This window comes from Staurois parvus, unplaced genomic scaffold (genome assembly GCF_062004578.1).
Source record: "Staurois parvus isolate SC_StPar_1 unplaced genomic scaffold, SC_StPar_1.0 ptg000023l, whole genome shotgun sequence".
Classification (NCBI taxonomy): domain Eukaryota; kingdom Metazoa; phylum Chordata; class Amphibia; order Anura; family Ranidae; genus Staurois; species Staurois parvus.
In genome coordinates this window covers 1,570,291-1,593,927 of record NW_028317819.1, presented here as the reverse complement: position 1 = coordinate 1,593,927, position 23,637 = coordinate 1,570,291, and positions in this window count along the sequence as shown.

The following is a 23,637-nucleotide window of genomic DNA, read 5'->3' as shown; positions in this document are numbered from 1 at the left end:
CACAGGCCGGGTTCAGCAACGGGAGGTCAGATCAAAGGAAAACGCAGAGAATGGGCTAGTCACAAGCCGAGTCAGTTTCCAGGAGAGTCACGAGAGTATAGACAGAGCTGTTGCAACCCTAGCACACAAGACACGAATGCAAAGGGCACGTGCGGACAACAGGCTTATATGTGATCAACCACACCCCTCTGGGGGATGGACCGCAGAGGCCTGAAGGCATAAAAGACTCCCACCATGCTCTGCAGAAACCCAAGATGGATGCCAGCACATGGAGCAGCATAACCTCTAGGAAAAGGTAGGACCTTGACAATTTGTGCCTGGTATATATCTTATTCCAACAAGAGCCAGCCTACCCTCCCCAGCCATAAATGATATACTTCAGTTATATATCAAGGAATGGGGTGACAATCACATCTGTACAAGTACACAAAGTCTTTTAACCTCCCTGGCGGTATTCCCAAGTGTAACTCGGGGTAAAGTTTCAGTACCAAAAGTGGTAACCCTGAGCTACACTAGGGCTTACCATTACCATGCGGTGCTGCTCCGGGATCTGTTCTTCACTTACCTTGTCCTTCGCTCCCGCGATGTCCCTCCTGCAGTGTCTCCTGTAATGTCCTCTGGCCGATGCCGGCATCTGTTTTCTGGGTTCCATCCCTTGCGAGTGTTGGGACGTACAGGGGATGGAACTGGCGGGAAATTTGAAAATGACAAAAAGTGACATTCACTAAATACACTAAAATCACATAGTAAAACATTACTGTATCCAACCATTTCACATACATTTTGTCCCGTGTGCTTTGTCCTGTGCCCTGCCTGCATTTTTACTGTTCTTTCTGCCTGGAAACTGAGAAATGTCCATGGCGCCCAAAAAGCGTCCCTTTAGGTCAAAAGTGGTTATAGACCAGCTGGAGAACAGTGATAGTAAATTAGAACCACTTACAGAATTGAGTGATAATGATTCGTGGGGAAATTCGTCATCAGACACTGAAAACAATTTTGTGACTTTGCTCAGTGATGTGCGAACTTGGCGCTATATTTCAAATTTCAGTGTTTTTGGTTTGATTATATTATTGAATTACATTATTATATTATTATTTTTTATGATTATTTATTAAATTATAATTTATGATTTCGTGTTTCAAATTGTAACATACCCGGGATGTTTACTAGACTCTTTTCGGACAGATTTCTGCGAGTTATTCCTAAAAATTACAGGCCTACAATAAAAAAAATACATATTTCCATGCAAAAAAATGTACCGCTTTGAGCACAGAAATATGGACATAATCAGACCGCTAGGGAGGTTAAAGAGATTATTAAACATCCTCAGAAAAACTGCTGCCTTTTATGTGAGGATCATCACACTGTTCCATTGTCTTTTGCCTGTAAATCTCAGGCTGCAAGATCTAAAGCAAACTACCTGCTCAAAAAGGATATTCTACCATTTTTTAGGTTTGCAGGTTTTCTAGGATACAGCTTTTTAGAATTCTTTGGCGGTAGTGGCAAAAGAATTCTTACTACAAAGATTGTCCTACAAACTTAAGGTGGTTCTAAAGTGCATTCTATATGTTAAGGTAAAAAATTGCTCCCCTACGTGTCCTAGCCCCTTGCCCCATCTGCAACACCACTTCTCCACTTTCTGGTCTCACAGGAGACACAGGCAGCAGCAGGAGACAAAGGTTACAATTGCTGTCAGTCAAATGCCTAGGAGGAGAGGGGTGTGGCTTGCTGGCGCTGTGTGTGAAATCCTCTGGCAAACTCACGTTGTGTTCAATCACTGAATGGATCAGCAGGGGGTGCAGGCAAACGTGTCCTGAACCTGGAAGAAAGATCGCAACATACAGGTATGTGGCCCTGGCTTGGAGTTGCTGCCTTCTTGCAGTACAGCTACCGTGGGCAGGAGCAAGTGGTTAAAGAGATGCACCTCATTGGACTGAAACCATAGTAAACTAGCACATTTTATAAAGTGGCTGAATTCCTGGAGTTTAACTTTGAGATTGATTAACATTTTAAAGATATGCTCTTGATGTTGCCTCAACATTCTAACAACATTCTAAAGAGGTTCTGGTATCAATACATCGCTGGAACATTTACAGATCATGTGACATAGACTTGCCTTGTGACACGCTTCTTTAAAGTGGTTGTAAAGGATTTTCTTTTTAATTCTTTATTTAAAGAAATTACGCCCAGACAGGTAGCAAATTACAGGGTTACAAAACGCAAGTCTTAAGGAAATCTGCAATGGCCACCAAGCTAGACAATCATATCACCAAACAACAGACAGTACTGTATGTGTACCATTGTGAACATAATAGATAGCCAATCGGATCCTTAATTTCTCATCTGAGACATTTTCTCATAGACCAAAAAGAAGCTGGAACCCATATCTGGTACCACTTGGAGGGTTAACACAGAAACTGTAAAAGACTAAAGAAAAGGGAAGTGAGAGAAAGGAGAGAAGAGGAGAGAAAAAAAGGGAAGGGAGAGTGGACATGTGGGGGGAAGGAAGGAGAATAGAATGAAAAAAATGTGATGGGGAGGGTCTCTAACCCTCAGCTGCAAGGACTGAGCCATATTCCTCACAACATGTATACAGAGACAAATAGAATCACTTCTGTGTAAATGTATCTACCTTGCCCTTTAGGGCTGCTGTGATGCTTTCTATAAACTGGATTTCTGCCACCTTACCGCACCACATCGAGAGTGTAGGTATTGGTCTCCTTTGTTGACAAGAAAGTGTGAGTCTCAAACCTCTCTCCCACTTCAACAAGAATGGAGGCACAAACCCTTCAGACTGTCGCAGGAGTAGTTTGTATGCTTGCAAGACCCCATGTGAAGAAAGTCCAGTCTCCAAACAGAGATTCTCAAATGAGGTGGTGAAAATGGAAGAAAGCTCATTACAAGTCAAGGTACTGAATAAGTGTGTTAGTTGGTGCAACCGCTAGGAATCCAGCTGCATGTAAAAAATCTCCTGAATGTCCGATGAGGACTTCAGGCCGGATCCAGATAGGTTGGTGTCACCTTACAGAGTTTCTATCTGAAAAGAATGTCGAAACCATGTATCTGTGAGGCCCAGAGGGAACTCCAGGTTGCCTAATATTGGTGGTAGTTAGGAAACCCCCTTCCCTGCAAAATGAAATTGTTGACTATGTTGCACAATCCTCAGACTCATTCCAATGAGGGATTGATGTTTAAGGAATACCACAAGATTAACGTTTATCCATGACAAACAAGGAAGTTGTATGTCAGTGCAGGATTGTTCAATCTTGAGCCACTGTTTTTGTTCAAAGTCCGTGCACCAGGTGACCACTCTGGACAGTAATCCAGAAGCCATTCATGTATTTGTTGCTGCCTACTTTGCTGCTGGGTGGGAGTTAAAGGAGTAGAAAGGTTATATAGAGCAGAATAATTCTCACGGATTGCCATGGGAATCCTCCTCGAGTATGGCATCACCAGGGGTGGACTGACAACTCATGGTGGCCCCGGGCAATAGGGGATCATGGGGCCCGTGTCCTTGCCCACACTCAAAGCACAACCAAAAAAGCCTATAAAAAGGTACAAGGGGCATTTCATGGGGTCCCCTACTGACCCCGGGCCCCCGGGTGGTGCCCGAGTGCTCGAATGGTCAGTCCGCCCCTGGGCATCACTTTCCTGAACTAGAATTGACAAAAGTAATATATAACTTTTAGGAGAGAGCTCCCGAACAGAATGGGCTAGGAGTCTGCCTGGCTTGTTGCCATGTTCGTAGTAGGCACGGTTTACTCTTCGTAACTGGGCCTTATTATTGTGTAAAAGCATAGATACCAATTTTTCTCGCTGTAAGTTCCACAGCCACCGACTGAGCTATCAATTTTTTGTGCAAGCCTTCCAAACTGGAAATGAGATCAAGCTTGGAGGGAAGCCTGCCTGGTCTTTTCAACTCTGTCGCCTTCTGAATTAGAAGTCCCCTCATTACACATTTATGAGTTTCCTAGAGAGACAGTGGTGGGAGATCATCTGCATCACTGTCAATGAAAATCTAGGAAAGCCGGCAGGATTAATTTCACAGAGGGCCCTCTTGAACCATAGCGTCATTGGTTTTCCAAGTCCATGCCTTAGGGCAAGGTGGGCCAAAGTTGAGATCAAGAACAGTCGAGACATGGTCAGAGAAAGTCTGTGTGTCTATGTAGGTTTTGACAACCTCTGGTAAGAGTGGTTCAGAAGTTAACAGGTCGTCTATGTGAGAAAAGCTGTCATGTGGGGTGTAATCATGATCGCTGGGATGCTGAATTCGTCACACATCCACTGGCTGGAGTGATTGAAGGGCCTTTTTAACCTGCCAAAGATAAGCACAGGTGAGAGGGGACCTTGGAAGAATCCAAGAGAGGGTCAAGGGCCATATTCAAGTCCCCCCTACCAGGATCAAGTCTCCCTCTACAAAACTTTGAAGGGCATCAGGTAACTCTTCCAAGCAGCACAACTGAACCAGCTTGGAAAGGTAAACTGACACAAAAAAGTAACCCTAAGCCCCTCAAGATCTCCCTTAAGAAATACATATTGACCTTCTGGGTCATGTTTCTGATACTGCAAAATCTAGGCGGCCGACCTGAAAAGCAGGCCACTCACCCCCTTGGTCCTCGAATGTGGCAATGTGCGGTGATAGGCAGTAGGGGTATTTTTTTTTCATTAAAATAATAATCATGTGATACTTACCTGCTCTGTGCAATGGTATTGTTCAGAATGGTCTGAACCTCTTTTTCAGGGGTCTCCCACTGGCTCTCTTGGCTCCTCCTCTTCTGTGCGTGCCCCCCGTAGCAAGCCACTTTCTATGGGGGTGCACCTGCACACATGGCACAGCTGAGACCTGCCCCTTGATCCCACCACACAGAATTTGATTGTCCTGTGATGAGAGGAATACAGACCAGCATCACTGCAGATGGACATTGGAGCTGGACCAAGATAGAACTCAGCTAAGTATATAGGGAGGTTAAGGGGTGATACAGCTATTGAGGCATTTTTTTTTTTTACCTAAATGTAGGAAATGCATTAAGGTAAAAAATATGTTGGCTTTAGGACCACCTTAAAGCTAAACATCACCCAGATAAAAAAAATAGTAAGTTTCGGTACGGTTTAAAATTAATGAAATATAAAGATTGTACCCTCAAAAGCTTTGAGGTTTTGATAGAGTAGTTTGCCTTTTCACCTATAGAGATTTACACGCATCTTAGCATCTCCTCTTTTCTCTCCTAACACCTGCCTTCATCAGTTTATATCTGCAACAAAGTGTGAATATTTTGTATTTCCCCGCTACCCAAACATAAAAGATCTTCCCTCTTTTAAAATGCCTTCCATAGTACAGTGTCCTTCACTAAATCAAAGGCCTTTCTAGGCTGTGAGGCTGGCATTGGCACTACATACCCTGATTCCCAATGGCTCACCATTCCCAAATCAATTTATTTTGCATCTCACTGCGTCAATCAATGGGAACAAGCACAAAAAATGCAAAGCTGATATCTTACCCCATTTCGTTTGGCACAGTTTTTCCCTTTCATTCTCCTCTATGCTGGAGGGGGTGAGATCAAACTGACAACCTGCTCTATATTTTGTGGACTTGTAAAAATATAACTAGCTGCTGGAGGAAAATTTTCCAGATTATATCAGAAGAGACCAAAGTCCTGGTGTCCCCTACCCCGGTCCTTGCTATCTTGAATTTAGAAATTGATCATTTTAGCTGCTGAGATCACTATTACCAGGTACTGGAAGGACGCTTAATCCATCAGAAACTATTACCAAAATCAAGTCTCACCTATACATATATGAATGGATGTTGGCCTTGAGAAGTGACAATTTCTCAAAATTAAAAAATGCATGGAAACCCTGGACTGAATGGATTGGGAGACATTAACTTTACCCCAAGTTTTTAGTGTGCCTTTCATTGTAATGTATAGTGTTTTGGGAATCTTTTGAAGATCCTCTATCTTTTGTTTTTACCTTCATATAAATATATATTGAAATAAAAAAATATATATAATTATGAGTTGAGTCACATTTACTGCATATAATACTTCCTTTCAAACCTTTCTGTATAGTTTATTTTGCATCATAATACCTAATAAACAATACTGCTTAACTAAAAAAAAAGAAATATTTTTTTAAATGTTGTTAATATATTTTCTTGAAAATTTTTTCATATTAATATCAGTACTTAAATTGAACTTACTTTGCATCGTTCTCTTACAATCTTGTGTACCGAAGCACTCAGACTGGTAGAGGGATGGGCAATATGAGGAGCCAATCAAGCATGTTAGTACACTTGTCCTGACAAGAAACCAATGTACAGTAGCATGCAAAGCAGCATGAGCAGAGAGGTGACATGCTACCTACTGTCCAGTAACAGAGAGGTGACCTTGATTGCTGCTTAACTGCAGCAGAGAAAATAAGGTCAACAGTTTGCCTGTGCTGTTTAACTGGACTGTGTACATACCGGGACTGGATGTAAAGAAAAATCAAACCCTTTGCAGATAAACAAAACTCTGATATTCGTATTTCAACTGTGTAAAACAAAACGCATGTAAAAACTTGCACATAGAAACAAAAAGAGGAAGTAAGACTGAACAGCCATGAAATTAATTAAAATGCAATAATAAAGCTGTAATTTTAAAAGCTATGATAAAAAAACTAGGCATCTGTACTGACCTTGAGTAAAATCATGCAATCTTTTTTCTCCTTTTAATTCCTGGAGAATGGAGTCTTCAGGAAGTAAGATACTATGCAAAGGAAACAGAAAAAAAGATATTTGATAACGACTTTGCTTCCTGTTCTAAAACACTGCAAGAACTTGACACAGACATTTAAAAATGAAAATGAAATTCCAGCTAGTTTAGAACGAATTGTCTTTATTATTTACCTAGTATAGAAAGCATTGATGTACAGTGATCAGCCTTCCTGCCCCCATTCCAGACACCACTAATCACACTGGGTGTGTAAAATTTGCACATCGTCACATTCTTATGCTCAATCTATCCATTATTATACATGTGCTTCTACTATAGAGGCTATCAAAATTTATAGAGTTAGGAAGTGCAGATACCGGGGGTGCCATGAAGTGGCTCTGCAGCTTATGCATGCATTTGCAAAGGTGTGCAAACTAAACCCCTGTTTTTAATGTGAACTGATAGGATAATTTGGTTGGTTGGAGTCTGGTTGGTAAGTTGAGCTGAGAATTTGTCTTTGTTGTTGTTTGACATGCATCGCCCTTCTATGTGCTTCTTGCTGCAAGGGCCAGTTATAGGTTGGGGGCAGTTGCCATTTGTTTGTACTGTTGATATATTGGTGAGGGGGCACACTGCTGCCATTGTGCTATATGCTGGGTGTCCATTGCTCCCCTGTGAATTTAAGAAGGGTGAGCTCCCTCCAGGCTTACCTGCCTTCAATCTATCAATTATTATACATGTGCTTCTACTATGGAGGCTCTCAAAATTTATAGAGTTAGGAACTGAAGATACCGGGAAGTCGTAAAGTGGCTCTGAAGCTTATGCATGTATTTGCAAATGTGTGCAAATGAAACCCCTGTTTTTAATGTAAACTGTTAGACAGGAAAATTTGGTTAGTTTCAGGCTGGTTGGTAAGTTGAAGTATTAATTTTACTTTGTTTTTGTTTGACATGCATCGCCCTTCCATGTGCTCCTTGCTGCAAAGTACAGTTATGGGTTGGGGCACATGCCATTTGTACAACCTCACTGAGGACGCAGCAAGTGCACATCTGGATGTTTAAGTCAGAGGAATCCCCCTGATCCCAAATGTATGACGTAATCAATATGGTCAAATGGTGGCTGCAGCCTGAAGTCCTCACAGGGCCCCAAACAGTGGAGAGAGTTGTGATGGACTGGTTCCTGAGAGCTTTACCTCCTGAGTTGCAGAGGTGGGTGAGCCAAGCTGATCCAAATTCAAAGTGCGATCTGGTTGTGCTGGTGGAACACTACGTTGCTGCAGAGGACCTCGTTGCGGGGGCCAAAAGGGTCAACGCCCCTTACTACCAAAAGACCTCCTTCAGTAACCACCAGGTCAAACCCAGCAGCACAACCGGTAAAGCCCAAACAGGGAAGTCGTGAGAGGCTGCTGAGAGTGGCCGGAGGATTGGCCCCTATTAAAAGACCCCATCCAGGAAGCCACAGTGCAACCCATGGGCAGCCCCAATATTTGGAGGTGCATTGGGGTCATGTTGCTGCCAAGTGTCCCTTGTACTCAGAGCCCATGGAGTGTGACATTGTCCAATGCATGTCCTTGTTTGCTCGCCCAGGCCTAGTTGTAGATCTGGACATGCAGAACTCTATTGTAAAAATAAGGGGGAAAGGTGTACATGCCCTCCTGGACTCTGAAAGCCAGTGTAGCAGGCTCCTTGTACAAGAGGATTCAGAAGGAATCACATGTTCAGCAGTCAGTCCTTTCTCTCTCTCTCTCTCCTATTTTGTAAAACCTGGGCATTCTGCCAAGTTCATGACTCATCCACTACACAGCAAAGAACGCTGGGAGGGGGAGGAAGCAGGAAGTGAAGGGGAGAAGAGAGAGACACGAGGCTGGATAAAAGACAGGGACATGTGGAGCCCATCCAAGCAGAGGAGGAGGCACTACAGCACTCAGCGCGGATAGAGGGACCCTGCTGTGTGTTCAGAGTCTGGTGAGCTGTCCCCCTGGAGAGAGTAAGACACACCATTTACACTTTGCATATAGACTGGGACATCTGCACCCCACTGCTGGGATCTCACCCATCTGGGGCCCTGTGCAAGCCACAGATCCTCCTGCCTGCTTTGCCCCTCACCACCAGCGTAATTGAGACTGTCTGCCCCGGGGACTGACACATACTTGGAGATTGCATCCTGCGACTGCCCCTGGTCTCGGGGTGCTTTGTGTTGCGTTTAGACACTTAGGTTGGACCCTCTCAGCCCAGAAACCTAGTAAAATTGGATGTAACCCACACCAGCTGAAACTCCAAACAAGCCTTCAGCTGCTATTTACTTCATTGTAAGGACTAAACGTGCACCAACTAGAGCTCCACCGTTACAAGGACTAGAGTGGGGGAATCTGGCTTAGTAGCCTTATTAGAGGTACCTCTTTATTGCATTCTGTTCTGACTCTGAGGTGATTTTTGGCTAACGCCCCTCAGAAGCAGAATCATACACCGGTGTGGGTAATACATTTCATTGATAGAGTATAAGTAAGTTTATTTGATTGATATCAGTTGTATTCTGCTTAAAGTGCGGCTCTGCCATCCGGAGACTCTTGGCTGTGAAGCCCTCTAGTGGCAGACCAAATTTACTGCATTGCATAAAAGAAGAAAAGTAAGTTTTGAAGTTGAAAGGGGAACCCCACCCCTCTACACTGCATTTCATTCTCCATAAAATTGTTCTTGTTTCATTTAACCCTGTGTCAGCAAATTTCTTGGCGGGGTATTTGCTATTCATTACCAGTTGTGCCAGAGGGATTGGGTTTGCTTAGGGTTGGATTTATTGAGCGCAGGACCCATAATATATTCCAGCTTGTCCCAAGGGGCAGTGCTACACGTGGGGGCTCGTCCGGGATTCTTGCTGCTCAATTACCCAACAACCACTCAAGCAGTGCCCTATACCAACTCCTAAGATGGACATCGCAGCCGCGACCAAGTGGTGCAGCAGGGAAAATGCTTGCCCAGAACGGAGTGTAGTGGTCGAGTTCCCCAGAGAAATGGGGACCGAAGAACAGATTACCAAGATAGTGAATGCACTACCCACAGAGGGAAAGAAAACATGGGTGATAGATGTGATACCCGCCTCAGACACCACCCTGGCATATGCCCTGCTAGAGTGGAAGAAGGGGATCCCTGACAGTTTCCAAGGAGCCAATATCCAAATAGAGGATGGGACAAGGCTCCAGTTACTTCAGTTGAACACCCCCGGGCCTAGTTGTGCAAGACCTGAGAGGGAAGAACCCCTGTCCCAGACACCTCTAGCCACCATAGGCCCGGAATTCCTCACTGCATTGGGGGACTTCATCTTAAAATGCCGTAAAGACCCCTCTCCATACACAGGGATGTATCGGAAGCTCCGATTCTTCTCGGGTAGGCAACCAATACCTACCGGGGAGGATGGCTTTGAAGAGTGGCTAGACCAAGCCATGCAAGCACTAAGTGAATGGGACATTCCTGAGGCCCACAAGAAACAGAGGATTACAGAAAGCCTAAGGGGCCCTACATTGGAGGCCATTCGCAACCTAAAACTTAGCAAACAGGAGTGCACTGCTCAGGGCTATCTAGATATTTTACAAGATGTATTTGGGCGTACTGAAAAGGCTTCAGACCTCATCTATCAGCTAGAGCATACCTACCAAAATGAAGGGGAGAAACTCTCCAGTTACATGGGACGTCTAGACAAGATAATATACCAAATTCTGCTAAAAAGGGGAATAGGCCCTGAAAGAGTAGATGAGGTTCGGGCGCAACAAGTCCTACGGGGAGCCAGGCCCCTAGACCCCATTGCCATTCTATTACGAACTCGGCGAGATGGTGGCCTCCTGAACTATCCAGACTTGATCCGGACTGTGAGAGAGGAGGAAGCCATTTTGGATGACAAAGAGAGACAGTCAGACTCTGTTGTAGGGGTCCGGGTAGTCAATGTGGGAGGTGACACCCCTGAAATTGAACTCCTTAAGACTCAGGTGTCCCAACTAATGGAGATGGTGACCTTACTAATGGCGGGACCGTCGGGTTTAGCGAGAGAGACGAGAGCAGTTTCTGAAAACCTGTCAGGAGTTGCCCTAACGCAAGCAACTAGTCCCACCATTCAAATGACCTGCTTTAATTGTGGAGGGACCGGACATGTCAGGAGAGTCTGTCCGAGCCCCAGGAAGCCTGAAGCTAAGCGCCAAAAACCGGCGTAAAACTTCAGAGGGCCCTGGTGAAGGAGCAACCCAGGGACCCCACCACCGCAGCTAGCTCCACTCAACCAAGTAAAAGGGGGGTGAGGAGAAAATCTGGCCCTATCCAGAAGGACCCCACCATCCCTTACAAACAGCCTGGGGAAAATGCCACTTCACCTCAGGGAGTCAGTGCACACCTCAAACCTGGGAGTCAACCACGGCTTAGGCCGAGCCAAAACTCCCCCAGGAGGAGAGTAAGGATAAGAACTGCAGAACAGAAGAAGACGGTTACCTGTTCACCACTCCCTGAGAATTTAGTGGGACACTCCCCTGTCGTCCCGATTCAGGTAGAAGGGATTTATACCATGGCTCTTCTGGACACCGGAGCCCAAGTAACCCTTCTGTACCGAGACTTCTATGACAAGCATCTGAAGCATTTGCCCTTGCAGAAGCTGGAAGATCTGGAAATATGGGGCATAGGAACCCAGAAGTTTCCCTATGATGGTTACCTATCGGTCAGACTAACTTTTGATCCTTCCATGACAGGGAAGGCTGAGACTTTCGAAGCCTTAGCTGTCATCTGTCCTCGGCCGCCTGGGGCCAATGGGAGTCCCCTAATCATAGGGACCAACACCAATCTTGTTAGAAGGCTGCTGGCGCCATTGGTCGAAGAGCCCAATGATCAACCCACTTCTGTACATCCCATGCTGAGGCAAGCATATCAGCGCCTGGTACAAGAGAGGAGAGCCCCAGCGGAAAGAATAGGGAAGATATGGCGCCTGGATCAACATGAGAAGGTGCTACAACCCGGAGAGGTGGCGTGTTTACAGGCATCAGTCAAATTGACCTGGAAGCAGCCAGGCCCCTTCATTGTCCTTGAGGCTGGTGGCTGTGAAGAGAACACAGGAGTGGAGATCCTCCCGGAGGTAGTGTCAACAAAAGTGCTACGGAGGAGCCACGGAAAGGTTTCGGTCAGTGTTCATAATCCAACTGCTGCCCCAGTGAAAATCCCAGCTCGGGTGCTGTTAGGACATGTGGATCCTGCAACCCCAATCTTGCCCACTGAGCTAGGGGACGGAAGAGAGAAAAAAAATCGCTGTCGATGCGTTTTACCCAAGGAACACCTCTCTTTCCCCGGAATGGAGAGAGAGAGCGAAGAATCAACTCCTAAGGTGGCGGGCTGCATTCTCCAGAAGTGAGTTCGATGTGGGGTGTGCAGAGAGTGCCCATCATCGGATCCAGCTTCGAGAAGACGCCCCATTCAGGGAAAGGGTTCGACGAGTTCCATTGGGAGATTTGGAAGATCTGCGTGAGCAATTGGCAGAGTTGAAGAGGACAGGCATCATCAGAGAGTGCTGAAGCCCATACGCCTTTCCGATAGTGGTGGTCCGGAAGAAGAACGGATCTTTAAGATTGTGCATTGACTACCGGACGCTAAACCGAAGAACTGTTCCTGATCAGTATACCACCCCCAGGATAGAGGATGCTTTGCAAAGCCTATCAGGGGCAAAGTGGTTCAGTGTGCTGGACCTGAAGAATGGGTATTACCAGATCCCCATGCACCCGGAAGACCGAGAAAAGACAGCGTTCATAACCCCAATAGGGTTCTTTGAATTTGATCGGATGCCTCAAGGTTTGTGCAACTCTCCAGCCACCTTTCAAAGGCTGATGGAGAAGACGGTGGGTGACATGAATTTAATTGAAGTACTGGTATACTTGGACGACATCATTGTGTTCGGGAAGACCCTGGAGGAACATGAGGAGAGATTGGAGAAGGTGCTCAAGAGACTTCATGATGAGGGACTGAAGTTGTCTTTGGAGAAGTGCCAGTTTTACCAACCCTCAGTAAATTACCTGGGTCATATCGTATCTGCCGATGGAGTGGCCACTGACCCCAAGAAGCTGGAAGCTGTCACCTCATGGCCGAGGCCCACAAATGTCACAGAGCTCAGATCTTTCCTGGGGTTTTGCTCCTATTATCACAGATTCGTCCAGGGCTTTGCTCGGATAGCCCGCCCACTCAATGAACTGCTCAGAAACGAAGAAGACAATGATGATGCAGATCTTTCTAGACCTGCGAAGCCAGCAGTGGGACCCAGGAGGCCTAGGGAATCTATTCAAGGACAATGGACAACCCAGTGTGAAGAGGCCTTTGAACGGCTGAAAAAGAGTCTAACCACCACCCCAATCCTGGCCTATGCAGACCCAGCTAAGCCGTACGAATTGCATGTGGATGCAAGTAGAGATGGGTTAGGGGGAGTCCTCTATCAAGAACAGAATGGATGCTTGCGACCTGTCGCCTATGTGAGCCGGGGTTTGGCATCTGCTGAGAATAACTACCCCACCCACAAGCTTGAATTCTTGGCCTTGAAGTGGGCAGTAGTGGACAAACTTCGAGATTACCTATATGGAGAAGAATTCATGATAAAAACAGATAATAACCCCCTCACATACATTCTCACTACAGCTAAGCTGGATGCTACTGGCCACAGGTGGTTAGCTGCCTTATCGGAGTTCACTTTCAGCCTCAGTTATCGGCCAGGGATTGGGAATAGGGATGCAGATGCCTTATCCCGAAGACCTCACTGTTCCAAGGATTCCCCAGAAGAGTGGACTCAGGTGCCCTCTGAAGGGGTACGAGCCTTATGCCAAGGAGTGGAACACCGAACAAGAGGTGGGTCCAGGGCAGAAGACATTGGGATTTCGGCGTCTGGCGTTCCCAGGTGTTATTGCAATGTCACCCAGGTTGGGGGTGAAGGCCTGCCCAAGCTTTCCAGGAAGGATCTGCGAAGAGATCAGTTGGAAGACCCCCTCTGCGGCCTAGTATTGAAGGCTTTAGAAAGCAAAAGCCCTGATTTGCTTCTTACATCGTCAAGGGAGGCCCGGCGGCTACATCGTGAGTGGGATCGGCTACAGTTACGCCACGGAGTGGTCTACCGAAGGGGCCCCTCTGATGATCCTGAAGAGAAATGGCAGCTATTTTTGCCCGCAAAACACAGAGAAACGGTGCTGACTGCTCTCCATGATGACCATGGCCATCTGGGACCAGAAAGAACCTTTTGTTTGGTAAGAGACTGCTTCTACTGGCCCTGCATGCGGACAGAAGTTGAAAGTTACTGTCACTCCTGCATCCGATGTATTCAGAGGAAGACTCTGCCTCAACGAGCTGCCCCAATGGGCCACCTTCAAAGTCAGGGACCCATGGAATTGGTGTGCATTGACTTCCTGTGCCTGGAGTCGGATCAGAGTGGACAGGGAAATATCCTAGTAGTGACTGACCATTTTACCAGGTATGCCCAGGCTTTTCCTGCTAGAGATCAGTTAGCATCAACTGTGGCAAAGATTTTAGTAGAAAGTTTCTTTGTGCATTACGGACTACCACAATGTATCCACTCAGACCAAGGAAGAGGTTTCGAGAGCAATCTCATCAAGAGACTCTTGAGTCTACTAGGCATCCAAAAGTCGAGGACTACTCCATACCATCCTCAGGGAGATCCTCAGCCAGAGAGATTCAATCGTACCCTCCTGAATATGCTCGGGACTTTGACTTCAGTGCAAAAGCAACACTGGAGTAAGCATGTAGCAGCCATCGTACATGCCTACAATAGCACTGCCAACGATGCTACAGGATACTCTCCTTACCGGCTGATGTTCGGCTGGGAAGCCCGACTGCCAGTAGACTTGGCTTTTGGAACCTCTGTAGACCATACCTCTGCAGCTTCCCATAGAGGATATGTGAACCGCCTAAGGAAAAGCCTGAAGATTGCTTATGAGAAGGCTCAAGCCACCTCAGACGCCAGGGGACAGAGAAACAAAGAGAACTTTGATCTCAGAGTGCGAGTACAGGACTTACAATCTGGAGACAGAGTCTTACTGAGAAATCTGGGTATCCCTGGAAAACACAAGTTGGCGGATAGGTGGCGATCAGAGCCCTATGTCATCTGCAAACAATTGCCTGGATTGCCAGTTTACCAGATTCGACCGGAAAAGGGTGTTGGCCCACTGAAAACCTGGCACCGCAACCACCTTTTGCCTTTGTCAGATGCAGTCCGTCTACCATCACAATCTGATCCACAGTCTACCCCCTCAACTTCTCAGAGGACTAGACCTGTGACCAGGTCACAACCCACACCACCTCCTGCAGATGAAGAGGACAGTGAGACTGAGGAGGTAGGGACAGATTTGCTGTGGCCATCTGACATTTCCGAACCCACCATTCCTTCTTCCACTGGAGTGACTGACGTAGTTCCTCTTAGGCCAGAGGCTCCTGAATTTGTTCCTCAGGCCCAACCTGCAGAAGACTTGCAAGAACCTGAAGACTGGTGGTCCATTGTTGATGAGGGAGAAGATGTGGAGGAAGCTGAACTGGGAGAGACAGAGAGCATCGAGCAAGAAGCGAGGGTTGATGAGTCAGTAGTGTCAGAACCAACATCGGAAGCAACGCCAGAACCTTTGCTAGAGCCCAGAGAACAGAGAGAGCGTAGAGTTATTCAACCCCCAAAGAGACTGACATATGATGTGTTGGGTGAAAACTCTGAGGAAGTAGTACATGCTTCTCAAAGGAATCTCGTGACGCCTGGTTCTCCTACAGCAGTTTCGGTAGAGAACAGCCCCAACTCACCCCCTGGCACATCTGGTTGGGCCATTCCCATTAGTGTGGCCTATGGGCAGGACAACCCTCACACTGCTACATGGTGGGAGGTTCCTCTGCCAGATTCTTATGCAAGTGTGAATAATTAAATTTCCTGTGTGTACTAACTTTGTTTTTTTTCTCCGCGTGTATATAAAAAGCATGTAACAGGTGGCTTTTACTGCTGTCTTTAGAGGACCAAAGCTTCTCTGGTGGGGGGAGTGTGTAGCAGGCTCCTTGTACAAGAGGATTCAGAAGGAATCACATGTTCAGCAGTCAGTCTTTCTCTCTCTCTCCTATTTTGTAAAACCTGGGCATTCTGCCAAGTTCATGACTCATCCACTACACAGCAAAGAACGCTGGGAGGGGGAGGAAGCAGGAAGTGAAGGGGAGAAGAGAGAGACACGAGGCTGGAGAAAAGACAGGGACATGTGGAGCCCGTCCAAGCAGAGGAGGAGGCACTACAGCACTCAGCGCGGATAGAGGGACCCTGCTGTGTGTTCAGAGTCTGGTGAGCTGTCCCCCTGGAGAGAGTAAGACACACCATTTACACTTTGCATATAGACTGGGACATCCGCACCCCACTGCTGGGATCTCACCCATCCGGGGCCCTGTGCAAGCCACAGATCCTCCTGCCTGCTTTGCCCCTCACCACCAGTGTAATTGATACTGTCTGCCCCGGGGACTGACACATACTGGGAGATTGCATCCTGCGACTGCCCCTGGTCTTGGGGTGCTTTGTGTTGCATTTAGACACTGAGGTTGGACCCTCTCAGCCCAGAAACCTAGTAAAATTGGATGTAACCCACACCAGCTGAAACTCCAAACAAGCCTTCAGCTGCTATTTACTTCATTGTAAGGACTAAACGTGCACCAACTAGAGCTCCACCGTTACAAGGACTAGAGTGGGGGAATCTGGCTTAGTAGCCTTATTAGAGGTACCTCTTTATTGCATTCTGTTCTGACTCTGAGGTGATTTTTGGCTAACGCCCCTCAGAAGCAGAATCATACACCGGTGTGGGTAATACATTTCATTGATACAGTATAAGTAAGTTTATTTGTTTGATATTAGTTGTATTCTGCTTAAAGTGCGACTCTGCCATCCGGAGACTCTTGGCTGTGAAGCCCTCTAGTGGCAGACCAAATTTACTGCATTGCATAAAAGAAGAAAAGTAAGTTTTGAAGTTGAAAGGGGAACCCCACCCCTCTACACTGCATTTCATTCTCCATAAAATTGTTCTTGTTTCATTTAACCCTGTGTCAGCAAATTTCTTGGCGGGGTATTCATTACCAGTTGTGCCAGAGGGGTTGGGTTTGCTTAGGGTTGGATTTATTGAGCGCAGGACCCATAATATATTCCAGCTTGTCCCAAGGGGCAGTGCTACACCAGCTTATTCTAGTTCATACCTGGCTTGTGTACCCTGAACAGTTGACCCAGCGTCAGGTAGGAGTGTTATGAGTGCACGGTGACTATAAAAAGTATCCCACAGCGCTGGTGACCTTTGAACCCAGCTCAGCATCTGTTTACTATGAAGTGACTATGTCCCCTATCCTATTGCATAGTGTAATATTGGATAAAGACTTTCTATTATTCCAGGAGGTCTGCAGTAGACAGGATAAGAGTCCTGAGTCTGGACTTTCTGGTAGGACTGCAGGGAGAAACGCCAAACGATTTGAACCAGAGGTTGATGAAAATGCTGTAGGGGTAACCCCTGATGAAAATAGGTCTTTTCCCCTTGCAGTCTGTGTGGGTGAAAAAGAGTTGACCCCAGAGGCCGTAGAGTTGCCCAGTGCGCTGGAGCTCGAGGTCTCCTGGGACAACTTCGGGACCACCCAGTTACGGGACCCAACTCTTGAACAAGCCTGGAAAATATGAAGGTAACCAATAGGATTTCAGTAGTTCTGGGGATGGAGAATGTGTTTCTTCATGTGGCAGTTAAACATGACATGTTGACAAAATTCAGGGTGAGGTTGTGAGTCTTGCCCTGAGTGTCAAACGTCAGGCCCTATACCTCAATACCGTAGCCTGCTGGTGCCTTTACCAGTGATTGAGGTCCTTTTTGACCAAATCGCCATGAATCTGATAGCACGATTTGTTAAGTCTGCTAGAGGCCATCAGTATGTCCTAGTGGTCATGGACTATGCCACCTAGTATCCGTGGCTGTTCCATTGAGAAACCTTTATTCTAACAAAATTGCCAGAGAGTTGTTCCACAGGTTTACCCATACAGGAACCCCCCCAAAAAACCTAACTGACCAAGGTACTCCCTTTATGTCAAAAGTAATGTAAGAGTTTTGTAAACAGTTCAGTATTAAACACTTGCATTCTTAGGTTTATCACCCTCAGACTGATGGTTTAGTAGAATGGTTTAATAAAACCCTCAAGAATGCTGAAAAAGGTGGTGGATAAAGATGGGAGAGACTGAGGTCCCACAGGCTTCCAGTGGGTTCTCACCACACATCAATTTTTGTATGGGAGGTGTCCTCGAAGGCTGCTGGATATTGCAAAAGAGACCTGGGAGACTGGCACGGAGACTGGCACGCCGCCCGCACTGGAAATCAAAACCGTACTGGGAACCGAGGTTCCCGTGCGGGCTGCATTTTTCAAAGAAGTGCAGGGACTTCTTCAATGCGTGTCCCGGGGCACGGGAGTCCATTCAAACGAATGGGCTCTCATGCTCGCGCAAAACGCGGCACGCAGGAACGTGGAGATGTGAACCTAGCCTTTAACAGTGTTGGTGCAGAGAAAGGAGACAAGCAGGCTGTGAGGTAACATGTTTGCAGGACTGAAATAGACCAGTGAGATCTATTTACATGCCAGGAGGCTTAACGGCTGAATCTTAGTTTTGGACTGTGATCTTTACTACTGGAAATCCTATTGGTTTGTGCTGTACGTACTGACCAATAAATGTAGGCAGGAAGCCCATAACCCTACATGCAGCTTGGTTGACCTCTCTGCGAGCTCCACTTGAAGCTGAACCCCACAGTACCTCTATATATTTTTTACAGGATTATATAGGATTTTATGCATACCCCTTGTAGTGCTGATGGCCCAGAGGCAGCTGACAAGTCAACAAGCCTTCTCTTACCCAAACAAATATAAAATAGTCTCCTGCGCCACTACATATACTGATACTATTCAGCAGCCAGCACTAAAGGTGCCACAATCACAACACCAACAATAGTCAAGAGAAATAAAAGTATAAAACAGTGCAGCGCTTAAAACAGAGTGAAATATAGAAATATATTATCTCAGATTGCGTATATATATATATTAAGGTAACCCACACAGCCATACCACTTATATGCAATAATGGGCTGGTGGTGACATAATCTCAAACAGCTAATTCATGCACTATAGTGACTACAAACATAATGCAGTGAATAGTGTCCATGTGCATAAGATATCATGCAGGTGTAAACTGTAGGTGCCAATCCTCAAGTAGGTGAAGTGCCCCCTCACCTTCCTGCCCAGGCCCCTAGGGACCAATGAGCCTTTTGGTATATGGTGGGTCTTGGATAAATCCTTCAGATGGTGGGTCCCTCGGGAAGTAATGGTGGGACTCTCCTCCTCTTATCTCCTGCAGACACCAGGCTCTTTACATGTGCAATGATAGCAACAGAGCAAGGCTTGAGCTGACCTTAGAGCATGATAAACAATTAAAAAAAGGTGTGCACTCACATTTAAAGGATGAGTTCACCTTTATACATAAAAATAATAAATGCACATTTTTTTGCAGGTAAACCATTGCACCAGCGATCGGCAGATCACTGGTGCCAGGCAGCTCTCCTGCAGACCTGTCAGTATATCTGCTTGCTTGTACGGCATGTACTCACAGCTGGGACAAAGGTACTCACGGCTGGGACAAGGGGAGAGCAACCTGGAGCAGTAAAGCCTACAAAGGAGAAATGGCAGGAGAGAGCTAGGAGGTGTGGTTGTGCTCTCGTCTTCTGTCAGTGGACCAATCGTCCATAAAGCAGATGACACAGATTCGCTCTTATATCAGCATGCTCAGTGTTTGATTCGTTACCTGGCTCCCTGCTGCCGAGAGTTAAGTGGTCATTGGGTAATCAAACTGTGTACAGCCCAGCCAAGAGTGATCCTGTGTTATGTGCAGTATGGAGGATCGCTCCACTGACAGGAGTGAGAGCACAGCACAACCTGCTCCTCTACCTGGGGGGAGCTTACGGGGGGAGGGAACTGTATACAATAAAAGGAGTAACAATCAATTGTACTGAGGTTTCTGCAGGTAGGGGTATGGGGGCTATTTGTGCTGGGAAGGGTAATGGGGATGATATGGGGGAGGGATTTGTACTAGGAGAAGGAATGGGTGGATATGTGCTAGGAATAGGAGGGAGGTTTGGAGGGGGGGGGGGGGATTTGGTTAAGGTGGGAGGATTTTATGCTGGGAAGGGCAATTTGGAGGGGTTTTAGCTAGAGGAGGGATTTTGGGGAGTTTGTTCTACGTGGAGGGATGGGCAGCAGCTTCTAGAACTTTGGAATATACTCTACCACTGAGGCCCCTGGACTAGCATATACTATAGAAATAACAACCATACCTCTTGAATTGGTTTGTAACTCCCCTCTTCACAGTGTTACCATACAGTATGTATATACTCAAAATCAACTTTATTTAAGACAGAGTGTAATAAAGATCACCATTTAATCCAGTTATGCTCTCATATTTATTTACAGATACTAAAAGTACCTAAGCCTGTCTTAATGTTACTTTGCGCCACAGATTAGGAAAGAGAGGAGTAGCACTGAGTCACTGAGGCTCTATTGCATTGCAGACAGTATGGCAACTTGCTGACTTAGCAGAACCCACAGACAGCTTAAAGTGGTAATAAATGTAAAAAAAACAAAAAACAAACACTGACAGGTACAAATTTTTTGACCCAGAAACCCTATTAGTCTTTTCTGTTATAAACCCTTCTACCCTTCTCCCTGACTGACAGGATTTATGTACACTGAGCCATGCATGTGCAGTCAGTGTACATTTACAGCACTGGTCTGTGCCTTGATAATGTGACCCTGCATGCATCCACAAGAGTGATGTCATTGCTGCTCAGCCAACCAAATGGATGAACAGTTGGAACCTGGGTGGAAGACTGTATCAAGATGGCATCGGCTGTGATCCTCCAGGACTGGATGGGATCACTCTCCAGTTAAATCTGCCATAATGTGCTAATATGCCGTGCATTCCAGCACATTATGAGCTCCTGGGGCTCCATTAAAAAGATATTTGGTGGAGGTTTATTCCATTTTAATTATTTGATAAGACACAGAAATTCAATCCAATATAGTTTTAGTTAAGATCAGTGAATTAAATAGTATGCTATTCTAGTATATGGGAGTGTAAGAAAACAATGACTTTCCTGAGCCCTGTCTCTGCAGTGGTAAAACTAACTAAAAATCATGGAGAAACGGAAATGCCCAGCTAGGGATTGTACTAGCTAAAATAATACTGGAGGGGGGGAATAAAGCAATATACCAAGTACACAAATAAAAACAATAATAAGCAGGCTGCTATGGCAGCACCAGTTGTTACAGGATCAAAGTAATGGTAAGTCTTCAAATGGGGAACCTGTTCTGTCTAAGAGGGGATTTTCCCTTACTTTGATCTAATTTTCCTTTCTGCTGTGTGTCTGGAAAAGAAAGTGAAATCTTTCTAACAAGATACAGATGCAACACACACAAAAAAACACAGGGGGCTCATTCATACCTTGCTCAGTCCAATGTTACATACAATTTAAGTTTTTCTAATTAATGATATTTTAAAATAAATCAATAGCAGTATCCTGTAAAATGGACTACTTGTTGAAGCTGATAGATGACAGCATAAGCTGTCAGCTCAGACAATTTTTACCAGGTAATCCTCTTTCAGTACTGTCTATGCCCTTCTATAATGGCAGTGTAAAGCACATCCTCCTCAAAATGGCTATTTGCACAACCACAGGAAGCGCCCACTTGCCCACCGCATGGTAATGCCCTGATGGACCTAACGCTGATGAACCACTGGCGCTCTAGACATTACACTGGTGGTTAAGCAGTATGACTGTATTTTCTTCACTCTCTGGAAATGGACATGCTTATAATGGTGCTCTTGGCAGCACATGAAGGTGAAGTTGCTAAAGAGATGGTACAGGAGGACAATTTATGCTGTAATTTTTCAGCTGCAGTGCTTAGTTTTAATCCTATTATTGCCAAAGAATTCATGAATGTATTCACTTTTCTTTTGTACATTATTGTACATGTAGAAATGGAATGAGACCACCAGTGGAATGGAAAGGTTGAGTGTACATTTTACACAATTACCAGGTGTGACAGACATGTAAAATTTATTGTAACGGACATGTAAGATTTGAGTGGAAATATGGAATCATAGCCATGACAGGTTGAGTAGATTAGATTATGTCAGGCCCTTTCATTACAAAGGTGTGTGCAGGAACAGTCTGGTAATTAAGGGTGTACATTGAGACCCTGGGCAGTAGGGAAATGAATAGAAGGTACAAACAAATGGTCTGGGGTCAGATGTGTATGTATACACAATTACTCAATAGGCCTTACAGACCCAATCATCATTTAGCATTAATTAGTCTAAAGCCCCGCCTCCTGGAGGTGACACCTTTTGTGTGTCAATCAGGTTATCACCTTCTGGGAAAACCAGTGACAGCAGACAGACTGTCTGCCTTATGTGGAAAGCTCTATAGGTAATATTCACATAAAAGGAGTATGTTTAATCTCTTATAAAAGCCAAAATATTAGTTGGAGAGATATGAACAAGCTTCCTTCTTGTAGGCCATTCTGTACACTACATTTGCATATGAAAATCATATTTGTGGCTTGGGGAGAAAGCCAGGGAAATGCATGGAATGATTAGATGATGCGGGGGTGCGACAGTCGGATGGTGTTTGATACTGTTGCGATCGAGCTGACGCGCTGGTGTCAGAAATCCAATCCTCGACTTGGTGTTCAGGCCAGTCTCGGCCCAATTGAACTTGGGCAGGTCCATACACAGTACCTCTTGTGGGCAGGTCAGGACCACCTCCCCCAGAGTCAATTGGCCGAAGACTAATGTCCCGCCCATGTCCAAATCGCAATAAATTGAACTCACGCACATTTGGACAGGGTGATCCGTACGGAGCTGGTTCGATTGACCAATGGATTGCTAAGTTTCTGGCTTGCTCCAGCCGCAGGGTAAAGTGTTATTCTGTCTTTTTATTCCCTTTTTATTTTATAGTAATTAGTCATTTGTGTGTCTTCTTATATCTTTTGTATTTCTGTACCTTTTTATCTTTTGTACATATTTTATGCACTGCCCACTTTGGGAAATTAAATCTTAAAATTAATTAGTGAACTTCTGTGTATTTAAGCACGTGCTCATATCTTCGGAGAGACTAGATCAGAGAGATTAGATTGGGTTATATTGTATTGTATTCTAGTGCCTTTAAAACGCTCGGTTAAGCTCATTGCCAATCTGTATGCAACTGCACTGTGAGTGGGCAGATTGCAAGCAGATTGCAAAGGTAACAGATCTGCCAGACGGAGATCTGTGTGTATGTGATGTCTCAACAGACCGTTTTGCGGATAAACTGTTGGGTGGTGGCAGGCTACCTTTGTGGTGCGTCTGGTGTGGAGGTGTGTGGACAGTGGAAGGGTTATCAACACCGGGGTTCAAGCTAGGATAGCTGAAGGGACCTTTAGAAGGGTGTGTGATTACTAAGCTGGTCCTCAACTCTAATCAGGGCACCAGGTTGTATGTAAGATCGTATCTGCCAGTGTGTGGTCGACCAGCTGGATTGGAGTGGAGTCTCCATCCGGAGGTGGCTAGAGGTAGTGCGGGCTGTGAAAAGGTATCACGGCTGATCTTATATATGGTTTGAGATATTCAAGTGTAAATCCCTTGATCATCCCCTCTTTACCACCCTGTCGTCGCCGCACGCGTGCGTCACGGTTAGCTAGTCGCTGTGGGAGTGGCGTATGGTGGACACGTGACAGGGTGATTGTTTAACGAATCCTTGACACCAGGGTTTGTTGATTTATTAACTCAAAAGTGCTAAATTGAACATAACAGATCATCAATGGCTGGTAACCAATAGCATCCCATTGCAAAGAGGGTTTCTCCCCTGGTAGTT